Below are 18,486 nucleotides of genomic sequence, written 5' to 3'. Positions count from 1 at the left end.
TCAGAAAGATCAACATTCGTACGTAGCCTCAGTTTGATATAAACACTTTAACTACGTGACTCCATTAAGCTACGTCTATTAGTTTTCAAGTTCTTTACTCAAAACCAAATTTTGAACAGAAACATCCATATTCGTAGTACATTGATTATCATTTGTATTTAGTATAGCAAGTTACAATTTACAGCTCTTGAGGGTATTTTTGTTCTGGCGTTGCAACTAAAAGCGTGATTTTTTTCATCGGACAGTTTTCGCTTTATTGAGGTAAAGCATCATCAGTGGTCTATAAGTAAGTTATTTACATTTTGATTTATTTTTAGATCAAAAGCAGATCGATAAGAATAGGTTGATTTGTACTTACGGTGATTTTTCGGCTGATTCCTCGCTTTCATCGCCGTGTGCTAGATCGTTGTTTTTCTGTGGCAGACGGTAATTTCGGTCTAATTTTCAAATATTCTGCAGTACTATGAAAAAAGGCATAAACATTGCTTACAAAACAAACAATTCCATACTAAAGCACATCCCAAAACTAAAATCAAAACCAGACAGGTACCAACAATGTGGTATCTACAGGGTGTTTCAAAAATGTCCGGTATATTTGAAACGGCAATAAAAACTAAACGAGCAGCGATAGAAATACACAGTTTGTTGCAATATGCTTGGGACAACAGTACATTTTCAGGCAGAGAAACTTTCGAAATTACAGTAGTTACAATTTTCAACAACAGATGGCGCTGCAAGTGATGTGAAAGATATAGAAGACAACGCAGTCTGTGGGTGCGCCATTCTGTACGTCGTCTTTCTGCTGTAAGCGTGTGCTGTTCACAACGAGCAAGTGTGCTGTAGACAACATGGTTTATTCCTTAGAACAGAGGATTTTTCTGGTGTTGGAATTCCACCGCCTAGAACAAGTGTTGTTGCAACAAGACGAAGTTTTCAACGGAGGTTTAATGTAACCAAAGGACCGAAAAGCGATACAATAAAGGATCTGTTTGAAAAATTTCAACGGACTGGGAACGTGACGGATGAACGTGCTGGAAAGGTAGGGCGACCGCGTACGGCAACCACAGAGGGCAATGCACAGCTAGTGCAGCAGGTGATCCAACAGCGGCCTCGGGTTTCCGTTCGCCGTGTTGCAGCTGCGGTCCAAATGACGCCAACGTCCACGTATCGTCTCATGCGCCAGAGTTTACACCTCTATCCGTACAAAATTCAAACGCGGCAACCCCTCAGCGCCGCTACCGTTGCTGCACGAGAGACATTCGCTAACGATATAGTGCACAGGACTGATGACGGCGATATGCATGTGGGCAGCATTTGGTTTACTGACGAAGCTTAGTTTTACCTGGACGGCTTCGTCAATAAACAGAACTGGCGCATATGGGGAACCGTAAAAGCCCCATGTTGCAGTCCCATCGTCCCTGCATCCTCAAAAAGTACTGGTCTGGGCCGCCATTTCTTCCAAAGGAATCATTGGCCCATTTTTCAGATCCGAAACGATTACTGCATCACGCTATCTGGACATTCTTCGTTAATTTGTGGCGGTACAAACTGCCTTAGACGACACTGCGAACACCTCGTGGTTTATGCAAGATGGTGCTCGGCCACATCGCACGGCCGACGTCTTTAATTTCCTGAATGAATATTTCGATGATCGTGTGATTGCTTTGGGCTATCCGAAACATACAGGAGGCGGCGTGGATTGGCCTCCCTATTCGCCAGACATGAACCCCTGTGACTTCTTTCTGTGGGGACACTTGAAAGACCAGGTGTACCGCCAGAATCCAGAAAGAATTGAACAGCTGAAGCAGTACATCTCATCTGCATGTGAAGCCATTCCGCCAGACACGTTGTCAAAGGTTTCGGGTAATTTCATTCAGAGACTAAGCCATATTATTGCTACGCATGGTGGATATGTGGAAAATATCGTACTATAGAGTTTCCCAGACCGCAGCGCCATCTGTTGTTGAAAACTGTAACTACTGTAATTTCGAAAGTTTGTCTGCCTGAAAATGTACTGTTGTCCCAAGCATATTGCAACAAACGGTGTATTTCTATCGCTGCTCGTTTAGTTTTTATTGCCGTTTCAAATATACCGGTCATTTTTGAAACACCCTGTATCAGCTCAGTTGCAGAGATTGTGGGAAGATATACATTGGAATGACTGGCGGGACATCCGACACAGGATATAAAGAACACATCAGAGTATTTAAATACGGTACAAATCATTCAATATCTGCGGGTCATCTAAAAGAAGAACACCATAGACCAAGCAATATTGAAAACGATATGAATATCATCAAAATCAGTAAAGACAGACACCTCCTCCCTTTCCAAGAAAATTTCCATATACAAAAAGCATTAACACAAAATGAACAGTTACTCTGTGAGCAGATAATTATTGGAAACCAGACTGATAAAACTGCATGAAATTGCATGAAAGAGGAAAGAGCCTTTTCCACCCTTCACCCCTCCCACAACCCCCCTCCCCTCCCCCCCTCCCCACTTACAGTTTCATTTCACTCCTCGCTCCTCACCTTCTCCTCTAACTCACACTCCATCACACTGCTATATAGCTATGTCTACACATCATGGTTTCCCCCACTAAAAAAAAAGCCTCCGTCGCTACTCCTTCTACATCTACATGTATATCTACATCTACATACATACTCTGCAATCCACCATACGGTGCGTGGCGGAGGGTACCTCGTACCACAACTAGCACCTTCTCTCCCTGTTCCACCACCAAACAGAACGAGGGTAAAATGACTGCCTATATGCCTCTGTACGAGCCCTAATCTCTCTTATCTTTGTGGTCTTTCCGCGAAATATAAGTTGGCGACAGTAAAACTGTACTGCAGTCAGCCTCGAATGCTGGTTCTCTAAATTTCCTCAGTAGCGATTCACGAAAAGAACGCCTCCTTTCCTCTAGAGACTCCCACCCGAGGTCCTGAAGCATTTCAGTAACACTCGCGTGATGATCAAACCTACCAGTAACAAATCTAGCAGCCCGCCTCTGAATTGCTTCTATGTCCTCCCTCAATCCGACATGATAGGGATCCCAAACGCTCGAGCAGTATTTAAGAATAGGTCGTATTAGTGTTTTATAAGCGGTCTCCTTTACAGATGAACCACATATTCCCAAAATTCTACCAATGAACCGAAGACGACAATCCGCCTTCCCCACAACTGCCATTACATGCTTGTCCCACTTCATATCACTGTGCAATGTTACGCCCAAATATTTAATCGACGTGACTGTGTCAAGCATTATACTACTAATGGAGTATTCAAACATTACGGGATTCTTTTTCCTATTCATCTGCATTAATTTACATTTATCTATATTTAGAGTTAGCTACCCTTCTTTACACCAATCACAAACCCTGTCCAAGTCATCTTGTATCCTCCTACAGTCACTCAACGACGACACCTTCCAGTTCACCACAGCATCATCAGCAAACAGCCGCACATTGCTATCCACCCTATCCAAAAGATCATTTATGTACAAACAACAGCGGACCTACCACACTTCCCTGGGGCACTCCAGACGATACCCTCACCTCCGATGAACACTCACCATCGAGGACAACGTACTGGGTTTATTACTTAAGAAGTCTTCGAGCCACTCACATATTTGGGAACCAATCCCATATGCTCGTACCTTAGTTAGGAGTCTGCAGTGGGGCACCGAGTCAAACCCTTTACGGAAGTCAAGGAATATGGCATCCGTCTGATACCCTTCAACCATGGTTCGCAAGATATCATGTGAAAAAAGGGTGGGTTGCGTTTCGTAGGAGCGATGCTTTCTAAAGCCGTGCTGATGCATGGACATCCTTCTCTACTCTTACACAGTACATGTAAACTGGAACATAATTAAACAGACTTACACAAATACAATAATCTAACTTAAAAAAAAAAGAATTTGTAGGTCAAAGACAAAGTAGTGGAAAGGTTATGTTGGCAATAACACGAAACACAAACAACAATACATACCTGAAGTACAAAAACAAACAGAATGCAGTGGTGTGCATAAAAGTGTGTTGTGAAAAACATAAGAAATGCATAGTGCTGCAGAACATCCAAAAATTAGACCAAAATTATCAGTGTGAAACACAGAAAAACTACGATTTGCTAGCAGACGGCATTTCTCGATGTAAGCGAGAAATCAGCAGAAAAATCACCGTGAGTACAGATCAACCTATTCTTATCGAACTGTTTTTCGATCTAAAAGCAGATCAAAATGTAAACAGCTTAATTCCAGACCACTGATGATGTTTTACCTCAATAAAGCGAAATGCGTCTGGTGGAAAAAAAAAAAAAAGACACGCATTCTTGTGGTTGCAACGACAGAACAAAAATACCATCAAGAATTATAAAGCAACTACAGACCCTATGGCCACACAAATGAAGAATATAATTGCAGCATTTGATTACATTGATGTAATAATACAGCTGCGCCAAGCTTCAAGACGTTAGTGTAAAACAATCAATACGAGGACACTTAAAGAGGTAGTTCAGAAGTCATGTTCTATTGTAGGTTCCGTTCTGAACATTCTAGCCGGAAAAGTTAAATTGCAGTCGAGCCTAATGTTTGTCAGCAACTAAAGCAAACTTAACTTTAATTACATAAAATTTACGAACATTGTAAATTGTTACATAACAGAGATATTAATTAATACGTGTCCGAGACAGGGGCCATTCACGTGCTGCTATTTGTGCCTAGGGCCTTTGACAGCAGTCCGCTGCGGCCATCCATAATAAATACGGCTAGAGAGAGAGAGTAGCGACGGAGACACTTCGCACCCAGCTATAAATCTGTCGCCGTCTGTGAAACGCCGGCATACGCAGTGCGCCTGAGGTAGGCACCTACCAAACGCGTTTTCGACAGTAGTATGAAGTGAACTCGCGAGGACCGTACACCGCCCTGGATCGCTTAGATGTCACGGAAGTGACTGTTTGTATGCCGCCCGTAATGTTGACAAAACCGCGCGGTAAACGGTGCGATTATTTTCCACTTCTGTGGCGAACAATTAACTTAGATTATAAGAAGTCAGGGCGAGGGAACATTTTACTTGGAACTTACCGCAGAGGTCGCCTCTGAACTGCTCGTAGTAGTGTTTCTGACAGGAACGTTACTATTAATATCAGGAATATTATTGTGTTTGTGCACGTGAACTTTTACTGAATACCTTAATCAGTTAAAACTTCTTTATTTATAGTCATAGTTCCTGATCCCGCTGAGTAGATAGCAAGTTGAAACATTTTGTCTCAGTGAACACAAGTGAGATAATTAAGATACCAAAAAATTTCCATTACGAGATACATTCGTGTGACACTAGCTCGATATTCTGATACTCAGAGAGAATTAAGGTGAGTGAGCCATCTACCCTGCAACACTATGTGGGTTGCATTGCAGAGAGAGATGTGCAAAAATCCTCCAGAGTTGGTGGTAGGGAAATTAAGTGGGTCTGTGACAGGTCAATCTGGGATGACTATTGATTGACGTGGGAAAGCATAAAAAGGAGATAACCAAACGTTTTGTTTTTGTGATGTGTTTTATACTGCCAATGTGATTTATTTTGTACATTTGTGTGATTTGCATGAGACAGTAGCGAATTAGTTTCAAATACGATGGGTCCAGCATGATTTTCTTTAGCACAGCCCGATAGTAGGTGGGTAGATCACATAACTAATGAGGAGGTATTGAATAGGATTGGGGAGAAGAGAAGTTTGTGGCACAACTTGACTAGAAGAAGGGATCGGTTGGTAGGACATGTTTTGAGGCATCAAGGGATCACAAATTTACCATTGGAGGGCAGTGTGGAGGGTAAAAATCGTAGAGGGAGACCAAGAGATGAATACACTAAGCACATTCAGAAGGATGTAGGTTGCAGTAGGTACTGGGAGATGTAGCTTGCACAGGACAGAGTAGCATGGAGAGCTGCATCAAACCAGTCTCAGGACTGAAGACCACAACAACAACAGCCCGATAGTCAGTAAATTCGTTATTCTGCTAATGAATGAGCTTATGAGAGTATGGGAGATGATGAAGTAGCGAAAGATTCCTTACCAATCCAGAAAGTGCACAGTAGCAATAAACAGAAACATTTCGAGACCATATAATAATTCAACATGGTTCAAATGGCTCTGAGCACTATGGGACTTAACTTCTGAGGTCGTCAGTCGCCTAGAACTTAGAACTACTTAAACCTAACTAACCTAAGGACATCACACACATCCATGCCCGAGGCAGGATTCGAACCTGCGACCGTAGCGGTCGCGCGGTGCCAGACTGTAGCGCCTAGAACCGCTCGGCCACCTCGGCCGGCGTTTAACTATAGTGTTTAAGTGTAATACAAGAAGTTATGCAACATTAGCGTGAAAGATTTTACTACAATAAGAGGAGATATATGAAACAAATGGTTATCTTGATTATTGAGTTGTGGGTAGCCATTTGTGTTGAGGCATTATACCATAAGCTCCATTTTTGGCTAGTATGCCCAAGCTTTGATTAAAATATAAGCCACAGAGAGGAAATGTGGTCTTGCCAGGGTGGAGTGAGTCCATCAGAAATGTGCACAAGCTATTAGTCAGATGCGTTATCCATTCCGTTGCGTTAAGAAGTAAAGACGAGAATAAATTAACTGCTAGGTACAAGGGCTCTAATTTCGAGCATAGTTGCAATGGGTATGATAGATCATAAAAATATTTCTGTTGTGCGAATACTAAAAGCACTCGCCGCGCGAATTAGCCGAGCGGTCTGGGGCGCTGCAGTCATGGACTGTGCGGCTGGTCGCGGCTGAAGTTCGAGTCCTCCCTCGGGCATGGGTGTGTGTGTTTGTCCTTAGGATAATTTAGGTTAGGTAGTGTGTAAGCTTAGGGACTGATGACCTTAGCAGTTAAGTCCAATAAGATTTCACACACATTTGAACACATTTGAACTAAAAGCACTCGCTTGGCAGGCCACTCATCTAGTAGGCTAGACAAGATGCCACATATGAGGGTAATCTCCCATTTTTTGTCTCTTAATCGTAAATGTGATTTCAGTTGATTCTCATAATTCGATATCACAATAATCCTGCCAGGATCGAAAAATGAGTCGTTACTTGTATATAAAATGTCCCAATTAGTGAAACTGCTCCCATGTCCCAATATATATCTATTCACAGGCGCCCATAGCCAGTAACAGGACTCGTGAGCTCTCCTGTGAGTGACCTTGCAGTAAAACATCTCTATAATCAATTGGAAGTATAAGCTCCTTTTTGAGGTCTAAAGGGGAGGGGAGGACAGGCAAAAATAGTGATGTCCTCTTGCACACTGCAGCTAGGTGCTCAGATTTTTGTCTATTATTACTCCCAGGATTTATGCTGAGGGAGAGAAGTTGATATTTCTGACATTTAGGATTAAATATATAAGGGATATCCGTTATAACCTCCCCATGAACCATGGACCTTGCCGTTGGTGGGGAGGCTTGCGTGCGTCAGCGATACAGATAGCTGGACCGTAGGTGCAACCACAACGGAGGGGTATCTGTTGAGAGGCCAGACAAACGTGTGGTTCCTGAAGAGGGGCAGCAGCCTTTTCAGTAGTTGCAGGGGCAACAGTCTGGATGACTTACTGATCTGGCCTTGTAACACTAACCAAAACGGCCTTGCTGTGCTGGTACTGCGAACGGCTGAAAGCAAGGGGAAACTACGGCCGTAATTTTTCCCGATGGCATGCAGCTTTACTGTATGATTAAATGGTGATGGTGTCCTCTTGGGTAAAATATTCCGGAGGTAAAATAGTCCCCCATTCGGATCTCCGGGTGGGGACTACTCAGGAGGACGTCGTTATTAGGAGAAAGAAAACTGGCGTTCTACGGATCGGAGCGTGGAATGTCAGATCCCTTAATCGGCCAGGTAGGTTAGAGAATTTAAAAAGGGAAATGGATAGGTTAAAGTTAGATATAGTGGGAATTAGTGAAGTTCGGTGGTAGGAGGAACAAGACTTTTGGTCAGGCGAATACAGGGTTATAAATACAAAATAAAATAGGGGTAATGCAGGAGTAGGTTTAATAATGAGTAAAAAAATAGGAGTGCGGGTAAGCTGCTACAAACTGCATACTGAACACATTATTGAGGCCAAGATAGACACGAATCCCACGCCTACCACGGTAGTACAAGTTTATATGCCAACTAGCTCTGCAGATGACGAAGAAATTGAAGAAATGTATGATGAAATAAAAGAAATCATTCAGGTAGTGAAGGGAGGCGAAAATTTAATAGTCATGGGTGACTGGAATTCGGTAGTAGGAAAAGGGAGAGAAGGAAACGTAGTAGGTGAATATGGATTGGGGGGGAAGAAATGAAAGAGGAAGCCGCCTGGTAGAATTTTGCACAGAGCACAACTTAATCACAGCTAACACTTAATCACAGCTAACACTTGGTTCAAGAATCATAAAAAAAGGTTGTATACATGGAAGAAGCCTGGAGACACTGACTGCTGAAGCCCAGCCTATCCGTGATCTGAAGGCTGACCGACCCATCGTCATTCTTCCGGCGGACAAGGGTTCCACGACCGTGGTACTTGATCGTCGGGAGTATGTGGCTGAGGGACTGCGTCAGCTTTCAGACACCACCACATACAAAGTTTGCCAAGGTAATCCCATTCCCGATGTCCAGGCGTAGCTTCAAGGAATCCTCAGAACCTTAGGGCCCCTGCAAAACCTTTCACCTGACTCCATCAATTGTGAGCTCTGCTTATAACACTCCTGTCCTCTACTGCTATACCATAACCTTAAAGTAGGAGGCAGGTCGTGAAATATAACTATCTAGTTAAAACAATTATGGTGTAAAGCAACAGAGCAGTGTTACCCTATGAGAGGAATTTTGTTGTTGACCGAGCTGTACCTAACGGAGGTGGCTTATCGGAAGTGAAAGTCAGAATTACGTAAATATTTGAACAGTAACAAACAAAATTTTTGCCTATCTGCACTGTTTAACGGATAAAGAAAACGGTCGCCAGCCTAATTAGGCAAGAGAATGATTAACATTCTTGTTCAGGAAAATAGTTATTAGTAACTTTAACGGATAAACAAAACCTATACTTTGTCACACGCGAGTGCAATGAACTCTGACACATACATATGTTTACGGTAAGATTGAAGCTAACAGCTAGAGCAGTACAAACTATTTGCAAAAATATAACAGATACCGAAACACACTATTACTTTCAGGGCTTGTTCAAACTGACTGGTCTTTATAACATTACTATTAACATTCACTGCAGGATCATAAATTGGATATAGGTTAAGTCTCTCTCAGTTAAATACTTTACTATTTAAAATGAAAGTTAATCGGAATCCACTAACAGGTTGCTTCCCACTATCTTTTGAATAAATAAATTATGGTTTTCATAAATAGTGGTCTTCCCGTTACTTGTTACCTGGCATTAGCACAATAGACACACTGTGGATCCTGTTATACTATTAATATGCACTTCCAATACACAAGAGAGACAAACACTTAGCAAGACACTATGAGTTCCAAGATGGCCGCCGAGTAAGTGACGCCAGAAACCATTTCCAGAAAGTTAAGTGATTTAGACAGGAATATAATTTAGTTTAACGCCGACAACAAATTAAATACGTGCATTAGTGTATAGTTTAGTCTTGACGTTAAAGGTTTGACTTTTCTTTGCGTATTTTTTCAGAAAACACGAAAAGATCGTAACTTCGCGAAGTCGCGCTTACGCTTAAATTATGTAAACGTGTTTGTTTCTTGTTTCACAGTAATTTAACTAGTTTCTCGGTAACAAATAAGTAAACTACCGTAAATAGCGTATAACGTCATTGTTTTAATACAGATTTCAGAAAAACAGCGTAACTTTATATCAGAAACTTGCCTATATACATTTGTTTATAGGCCTAATTCTCGTAACGTTTTTGGAGAATCAAAGTTAAAGTATCTCGTTTAATTGTCCTTTTTTTCATTCCATCGAGTGAAATATATAATAAATAGCGTATACCTTCATTGTTTTAATACAGTTCTCAGAAAAACAGCGGAATTTTAAATCAGAAACTTGCTTATATACATTTGTGAATAGGCTTAATTCTTGTAACGTCTTTTTTGATTTTCGGTAATTTAATTGATTTATTCTAGCTAAAGTATTATTTTTACCATGAGTGAGAAGTGCCTGACTTGCTGTAGAATTGTTAGTTCCGGGGTTTGGTGTGATGGATGTAGTAGTTTTTTTCACTGGGGGGACTGCAGTGGCGTGGGTGTTGGGAAAGTGGATCAGGCTCATCAGTGGTTATGTAGGATTTGCAGCAGAGATAGGAAGATAGTGGAACAGGAGGGGAAAATTGCTGCCCTTCAGGCTGAGCTAGATCAGGCTAGGGAAGATCTGGACAGGTTAAGGAGGGAGGTTAAGGAGGGAGAAGGGCAAAGAGAGGTGGGAAGTGGCAACAGGTAGCAGAAGGAACAGGCCTAGAACTAAGTCTGACAGTTTTGTGGTGAATGTCAAAAATAAGTTTGACCTGTTGCTTCAGTTAGAAACTGATGAGCCTCAAGCAGAGGTAGGTGTAGACAGGACACAACAAACTTTCAATAGGAAATTGAAAAAGAATGTAGGAAAGTCATCGAAAAGGAAGAAAGTTTTGTTGTTAGGCAGTTCCCATGCCAGAGGTGTAGGCCAACTTCTGCAGGAGGAATTAGGACCAGAATACCAGGTCACAAATTTTTTCAAACCAAGTGCTAGTCTGGATCAGGTGACAGAGGATTTAGGTTCACTCTGTAAAGGATTTACCAGGGAAGACACCGTGGTTATTGTGGGAGGGTCAGGGAACAGCATCGACAGAGATCCTGGGTACAGTATAGAGTGTGACCTGGTAAAGATTGCGTCGGCATCGAGACACACCAATGTTGAATTTGTATCTGTCCTGAGACGCCATGACCGGCCTCATTTGAACTCTTCTGTTGGGAGAGTTAATTTGGAGTTGGAATGGCTGCTTGGTCGGGTGCGGGGGCTCATATTGGTGTGGTTCCTGTTGATTATCTCAGTAGGTGGGACTATACCAGGCACCGCCTACATCTCAACAGGAAAGGGAAGGGGAAACTGGCTGGGGTAATAGCAGGAAATTTAAGGGGGGGAGGCACTGCCATGAATGGTAAAATACCAGTGGTTACAGGTGTTGGAGCAGCACCTTTTTTAGGATAGGTAAGGCAGAAAGATGTCAAGTTCTACGAGAGGTCAGGATTGAAACAAATCTTCAGTTTAGGAAAGAAATTAAACAGCACAATTCTAGCACATTGGATCACCAATCACAGCTGTCAATTATAAATTTTCACCAATCACCAGAAATTTTATCTCCAACAAGTTGTACCTCAGTCCTAGGTAATTGCATTGATGAATTAAAGTCACCCAACCCAGTTGACATAATCTGCCTCTCTGAACACCATGTGACCACTGGTATAGGAACTAGGCCTAAGCACAATGAGAAACTCAGACAGGAGAGTACTGCAAATGTTAGAATAAGGAAAGGTTCTCATAAAAGTATAATTAAAAATAATGTAAGTATATTTCATCAAAATATTGGGAGTTTAAAGAATAAAGTAGATGAGCTTCTGGTTTGTTTAGAAGATTTAGAAGCTGAGAATGAAATAGATATACTATGCCTGTCTGAGCATCACATTGTTACTGATATGGATAAGGTAAATGTAAGTGGATATAAGCTCTCTGCACATGTAATGAGAGAAAATATGGAGAAAGGAGGAGTTGCCATATATGTCAAAAGTTATCATTGTGCAAAAAGTATAGAAACAAAAAAGTTTCGTGTAGAGAAACATATAGAAGCATGTGCCTGTGAGCTTAAATTAAATAAAGGCACATTTATAATTGTAACTGTATATAGGTCCCCATCAGGAAATTTTCATCTATTTCTGAAAAATTTGGACTCCTTGTTGTGCTATCTGTCAGACAGGGGGAAGCAAATTATTATTTGTGGGGACTTCAATGTAGATTCTCTGAAAGAGGGTAATAGGAAAAATGACCTTGAAGTATTACTCGGTTCTTTCAATTTGACACCCGTTATTGATTTTCCTACACGGGTGGTAAAGGATAGCAGCTCACTGATAGGTAACTTCTTTATAGACCAAGATAAGTTTAACCGGATAAATGCTCAGCCTGTTGAGAATGGTCTTTCTGATCATGGTGCACAGCTAGTTACAATATATGACATAGCTCCATTCAGCAATACTAAACAGTCCTCCAAAGTAGTACGTTCAGTCAACGATTTAACAATTGCAAATTTCAGGGAAAGCCTACAGCAGTTAGACTGGGATGAGATGTACCGTGAACCTGATGCCAATTTAAAATTTAATTTATTTCATGACATTTTTGTAAATGCATTTGAAAACTGCTTCCCCAAGAAAATAGTTCAATATACTCGTAACAAACCTTGTAACAAGCCATGGCTTACTAAGGGTATAAAAATATCTTGTAACCGGAAAAGGAAAATGTATCTGACAGCAAGAAAGAGTAGTGACCCAGAAACTATCAAAAATTATAAAAACTACTGTGTTATATTAAGAATAGTTATTAAAAAATCCAGGAGTATGTGTATCATGTCTGAAATCAGCAACTCTGATAATAAAATTAAAACAATTTGGAATATTATTAAAAGAGAAACAGGTCAACCAAGAGCAGAGGAAGACAGTATTACCACCAAATTGAATGAAAACTTTACGAACAAAAAGTCAGAAGTTGAAAATATTTTTAATAATCATTTTCTAAATGTAGTGGATATAGTAGGATCCAGGTGTTCATTAGAAGATGCTAGGCTGTTAATGGAAGAGGCCATACCTATGCAATTTGATGCAATTGAAATCTCACCCACTTCTCCCTCTGAAATTAGGAAAATAATAAACTTGCTTAAAAGCAAAAACTCACATGGAATTGATGGCATTTCCAGCAAAATACTAAAAGCTTGTTCTCAACAGATAAGTAAGATTCTCAGCCACCTGTGTAATAGCTCTCTGGAACAGGGCATTTTCCCTGATAGACTGAAATATGCTATTGTTATACCTTTGCATAAAATGGAGGATAGATCTGATGTCAACAATTACTGTCCAATCTCCCTTCTAACAGCTTTATCCAAAATTTTTGAGAAAGTAATGTATTCTAGAGTAGCTTCACATATCTGTAAAAATGAAGTACTAACAAAATGTCAGTTTGGTTTCCAGAAAGGTTTTTCAACAGAAAATGCCATATATGCTTTCACCAGTCAAATTTTGAATGATGTGAATAACCGAACACCACCCATTGGGATTTTTTGTGATCTCTCAAAGGCTTTTGATTGTGTAAATCATGAAATTCTGCTAGACAAGCTCAAGTATTGTGGCATTAGTGGGACAGTGCACAAATGGTTTAATTCGTACCTAACTGGAAGAGTGCAGAAAGTTAAAATAAGTAGTTCTCATAACATGCAAAGATCAGCACATTCCTCAAACTGGGGAACTATCAAGATTGGGGTTCCACAAGGGTCAGTCTTGGGTCCTTTGTTGTTCTTATTATATATTAATGACTTGCCATTCTACTGTATATTCATGAAGAGGCAAAGTTAGTTCTCTTTGCTGATGATAAAAGTATAGTAATCACACCTGACAAACAAGAATTAACTGATGAAATTTTCAATACTGTCATTCAGAAAATTACTAAGTGGTTCCTTGTAAACGGACTCTCACTGAATTTTGATAAGACACAGTACATACAGTTCCGTACAGTGAATGGTATGACGCCATTATATAGACCTTATTCAGAAGCATATAGCTAAGGTAGAATATTCCAAATTTTTAGGTGTGTCCATTGATGAGAGATTAAATTGGAAGAAACACATTGATGATCTGCTGAAACGTTTGAGTTCAGCTACTTACGCAATAAGGGTCATTGCAAATTTTGGTGATAAACATCTTAGTAAATTAGCTTACTACGCCTATTTTCACTCATTGCTTTCATATGGCATCATATCTTGGGGTAATTCATCACTGAGGAATAAAGTATTTATTGCACAAAAGCGTGTAATCAGAATAATAGCTGGAGTCCACCCAAGATCATCCTGCAGACATTTATTTAAGGATCTAGGGATATTCACAGTAGCTTCTCAGTATATGTACTCTCTTATGAAATTTGTTATTAACAACCAAACCCAATTCAAAAGTAATAGCAGTGTGCATAACTACAATACTAGGAGAAAGGATGATGTTCACTATTCAAGATTAAATCTAACTTTGGCACAGAAAGGGGTGAATTATACTGGCACTAAAGTCTTTGGTCACTTACCAAATAGTATCAAAAGTCTGACAGATAACCAACAAGTATTTAAGAAGAAATTAAAAGAATTTCTGAATGACAACTCCTTCTACTCCATAGAGGAATTTTTAGATATAAATTAAGAAAAAAAAAATTTAAAAAAAATAAAAATAAAAATAAAAAAATAAAGAAAAACAAAAAAACACAAAAAATAGAGTTGTTATATTAACTTAAGTATGTTGTTAAATTAACCTATTTCTGTCATGTATTGGAAAATTTGACTCGTTCCACATCATTACGAAATATCGTATTCATGATCCATGGAACTAGTATTAATCTAATCTAATCTAATCTAATCTAATCTAATCATGAACATATAATTTTTTACTATTGGAGTTTTTGACTTTTACTACAGTGAAACACAATGTTGACAAATTTACAAGAAACTGACTCACCTTTTAAAATTTACTATAGGTAGCACTATGATCATTAACTAAGCAAAACTTTGTAAGCCTCAATTTTAAGAACTTTAATTTATAAAAGACACAGCAAATTGTCTTTATTACCACAGTCTTCTACTTCCAAGTAAATGATTAAATAGGTGACTTTGAAACTTCACAGAACTACATTTACTGCCTCCCACAATTTCACTAAATCCACAGTAAATCTGAATATTCCCTTGTCATCAAAGATCAAACAACATTATGTAATTAACTGTCTAACTTTGAGGCTTTCATTTTTTCCACAAAATAAGACACTCGGTAATCATAATTCAAATGGAGAAGAACCTGAGAGGTGTTGTGATAGAAAAAAAATCAAGGTAGGTACATAACTTCAGTTATAAATTACCTTATATTTGTGCACACTAAATTACCCAATAAGCTGAGCCTTCACTGTACATTATTATAGTACTCGTTTACAGTGATTGCGTAATGTGGTGGCAACTGCATGTTGGTAGGCGGATTTGCAGACAGAATTGCTGGACTCCGGCCCTTCTTGGTGGCGATGATGAATAGCAATTCCAGAATCGTTCTATCCATCCGAGGCATTGGAAAGTAGCAGAAAAAGCCTCTCTCGGAACCAGCACAATATACAACTTTTACATGGTAGTGCTCAGTTTGGTAGCTCGTCCCCGACTGACTCTTGTTCCACCTTTTCTACCTAGGCGAACCACAATTTGCGCGCGCTACACAGTTCCGTTCCCGAGGGGAACCACACTACCTCTTATACACAGAATAACTAAGAACCCTGGGCGAGGATCAGCAGTTTACATAACAGTAACCAAATACATTAAACAAAACAGAACATTTGCATATACTGACATTTCCACAAAAAATTATTCACACAGAAATTACAATTATATACAGTAAGTTTTGTTCCCTCCAAATGGGACAAAGAATTTAAATGACAGATATACTACATTGCGCAGAATCAAGCCACGACATCAAAGTTTTAAAAAAGGAAAAGGATAATTTTGTGTTATCTATTCAATCGAACACTTTTACAGAAGCTCAGCGATGTAACGTTAAACCAAAGCAAAAGGCAAAATAAATCTGTACGGCATTAGAGCCATGGTGTTACATGCTGAAACTCTGTGCACAAGGCTGGTCTTCTCTATCAGTTGCTGGAATGATCCAAGTCCGACCACAGAGCCCAGAAAACAGGCTTCATTTATGCCAGCATGTGCAACAATCTGCCGTTGCTTGCACCTCGTTCCCTCAATGGCTCCTGGAACAGCCTGTTCAACATGAATGAGGCCTCCAGCTATACACACCGAGTGCACCTCATGCCCTTTTCTGTCCTTTGCTGCCATTTCCCTAAGGGCTTGCCGGCCGCGGTGGCCGTGCGGTTCTGGCGCTGCAGTCCGGAACCGCGGGACTGCTACGGTCGCAGGTTCGAATCCTGCCTCGGGCATGGGTGTGTGTGATGTCCTTAGGTTAGTTAGGTTTAAGTAGTTCTAAGTTCTAAGGGACTTATGACCTAAGATGTTGAGTCCCATAGTGCTCAGAGCCAGCCCTAAGGGCTACCATCATTTCCTGTACAACTCAACTGCCAACAGTTAATAGATCTCTACATTTTTTTGCGTTTACCTCCTACTGACACAGGACAAAACAATTTCCCAAAGAGAGTTGAAGTCAGTCCCACTGGCTTACTTTCAGTTTCAGTGAAAGACAGCACCTCGAACTTGTTATTTAGGAGAATCAGTACAGCACCCTGAGTCCTCCACGGTCCCTGTCGACACTGTGGAGGATTCCTAGATCTACCACTGAAACGCCACTCACAGTCAAGTGCACGAGTAATGAGAGATTCTGTACTCTCTGCAGAAGAGACAGAGTCCACAGGAGAGGACAGCACTTGAGTCACCATTGGTACTCGTACCACAGGTACATGACTCTCTGGAACTCTTCACCACACTGACTCGCAGCAGCTGCGTCCTTTGACAGTAGTCAAGGCGATTTCCAGCTGCCTAGAAAAGTCAACCAACTTATCCCGTGTTTGAGAACAGCATTCACTGCGGGGCTGTATTTTGGCTGGTGCAATGTATTACAGGACAGTGAACAAATAACTTCAAACTGAGCCTGCTGATTATCTTTTATGTCGAAACTTCCTGGCAGATTAAAACTGTGTGCCCGACCGAGACTCGAACTCGGGACCTTTGCCTTTCGCGGGCAAGTGCTCTACCATCTGAGCTACCGAAGCACAACTCACGCCCGGTCCTCACAGCTTTACTTCTGCCAGTATCTCGTCTCCTACCTTCCAAACTTTACAGAAGCTCTCCTGCGAACCTTGCAGAACTAGCACACCTGAAAGAAAGGATACTGCGGAGACATGGCTTAGCCACAGCCTGGGGGATGTTTCCAGAATGAGATTTTCACTCTGCAGCGGAGTGTGCGCTGATATGAAACTTCCTGGCAGATTAAAAGCTGTGAGGACCGGGCGTGAGTCGTGCTTCGGTAGCTCACTTGGTAGAGCACTTGCCCGCGAAAGGCAAAGGTCCCGAGTTCGAGTCTCAGTCGGGCACACAGTTTTAATCTGCCAGGAAGTTTCATATCAGCGCACACTCCGCTGCAGAGTGAAAATCTTTTATGTCCATTGAGCTAAAAAACTACTTATTTCCATAAGAACTGAAGTAAATATAGTAAAAGACATTTCTATTAAGGCAGCAGAGTAAACTTTTTAAGGTTCTTTAACGGAACACTGTATGTCTGCTACAGTACCTAAATCACAAACATTGATTTACAAGAAGTTAGATTATGCACAGGAGAAGTAGCTTATGAAAAGTCTCAAAAATGCACGTTTGTTTGCGTTGATATACGGTGAAATTTAGGGTGATCCAGTCTTTGGCAGTAGCCATGAATGACAAACGCTGATTTTCTACGAAATAAGTTACCCAAAAACACTCGTATCGGAAACTTGGGAAAACATAGTTTTGTAAGCGACTGAAATTTCTCAAAATGGTTCAAATGGCTCTGAGCACTATGGGACTCAACTGCTGTGGTCATCAGTCCCCTAGAACTTAAACCTAACTAACCTAAGGACATCACACACATCCATGCCCGAGGCAGGATTCGAACCTCCGACCGTAGCAGAAATTTCTCACAAGTAACCTATTTCTCAAGTAATTATACAGTTCAATTAGAGGAAGATTGTTTTCAAAAGGATAGGCCCACTGTTCTCAAAAGTTTTATAAGAGCGCAATTGAGTTTAAGCCTACAATTAACAATAACTGTAAGGGTTTACTGTGACATTCGCGAATGTTCAAATTTCACAATAGACCACAATACAAATGGGTATTGATATAATCAATAAAAGATTATGTGGAACTGACGTGATCAGTAAAATATGTGAATCTAGAATTTACACTCGGCACATGGAGTCTTGCACAAAGTAAAATACCGAAGTCGACTTTTACATATAAATAAACGTGCCAACTGCACGGATTTTTTAGTTAGCTGTTTCTGTGCCAACTTCTACACTGGCGTGCTGAAGAACACTGCAGCATGTGTTAATGAGTCAAAAAATAGAAAAATGTGCAGCACCAACAAAGCACATTTTCTGCTTCTTGCAGCTAGCTAAATATCTGAAAGTGCAATATGAGTGAGGTTTTTCAATACCAGCACAGAGGAGATAACTTCTACTGTGTGTGTGTGTGTGTGTGTGTGTGTGTGTGTGTGTGTGTGTGTGTGTGTGTGTAAT

Source organism: Schistocerca piceifrons, chromosome 11, assembly GCF_021461385.2.
Source record: "Schistocerca piceifrons isolate TAMUIC-IGC-003096 chromosome 11, iqSchPice1.1, whole genome shotgun sequence".
In the NCBI taxonomy this organism is placed as follows: domain Eukaryota; kingdom Metazoa; phylum Arthropoda; class Insecta; order Orthoptera; family Acrididae; genus Schistocerca; species Schistocerca piceifrons.
Note: the sequence above shows the minus strand (reverse complement) of the source record.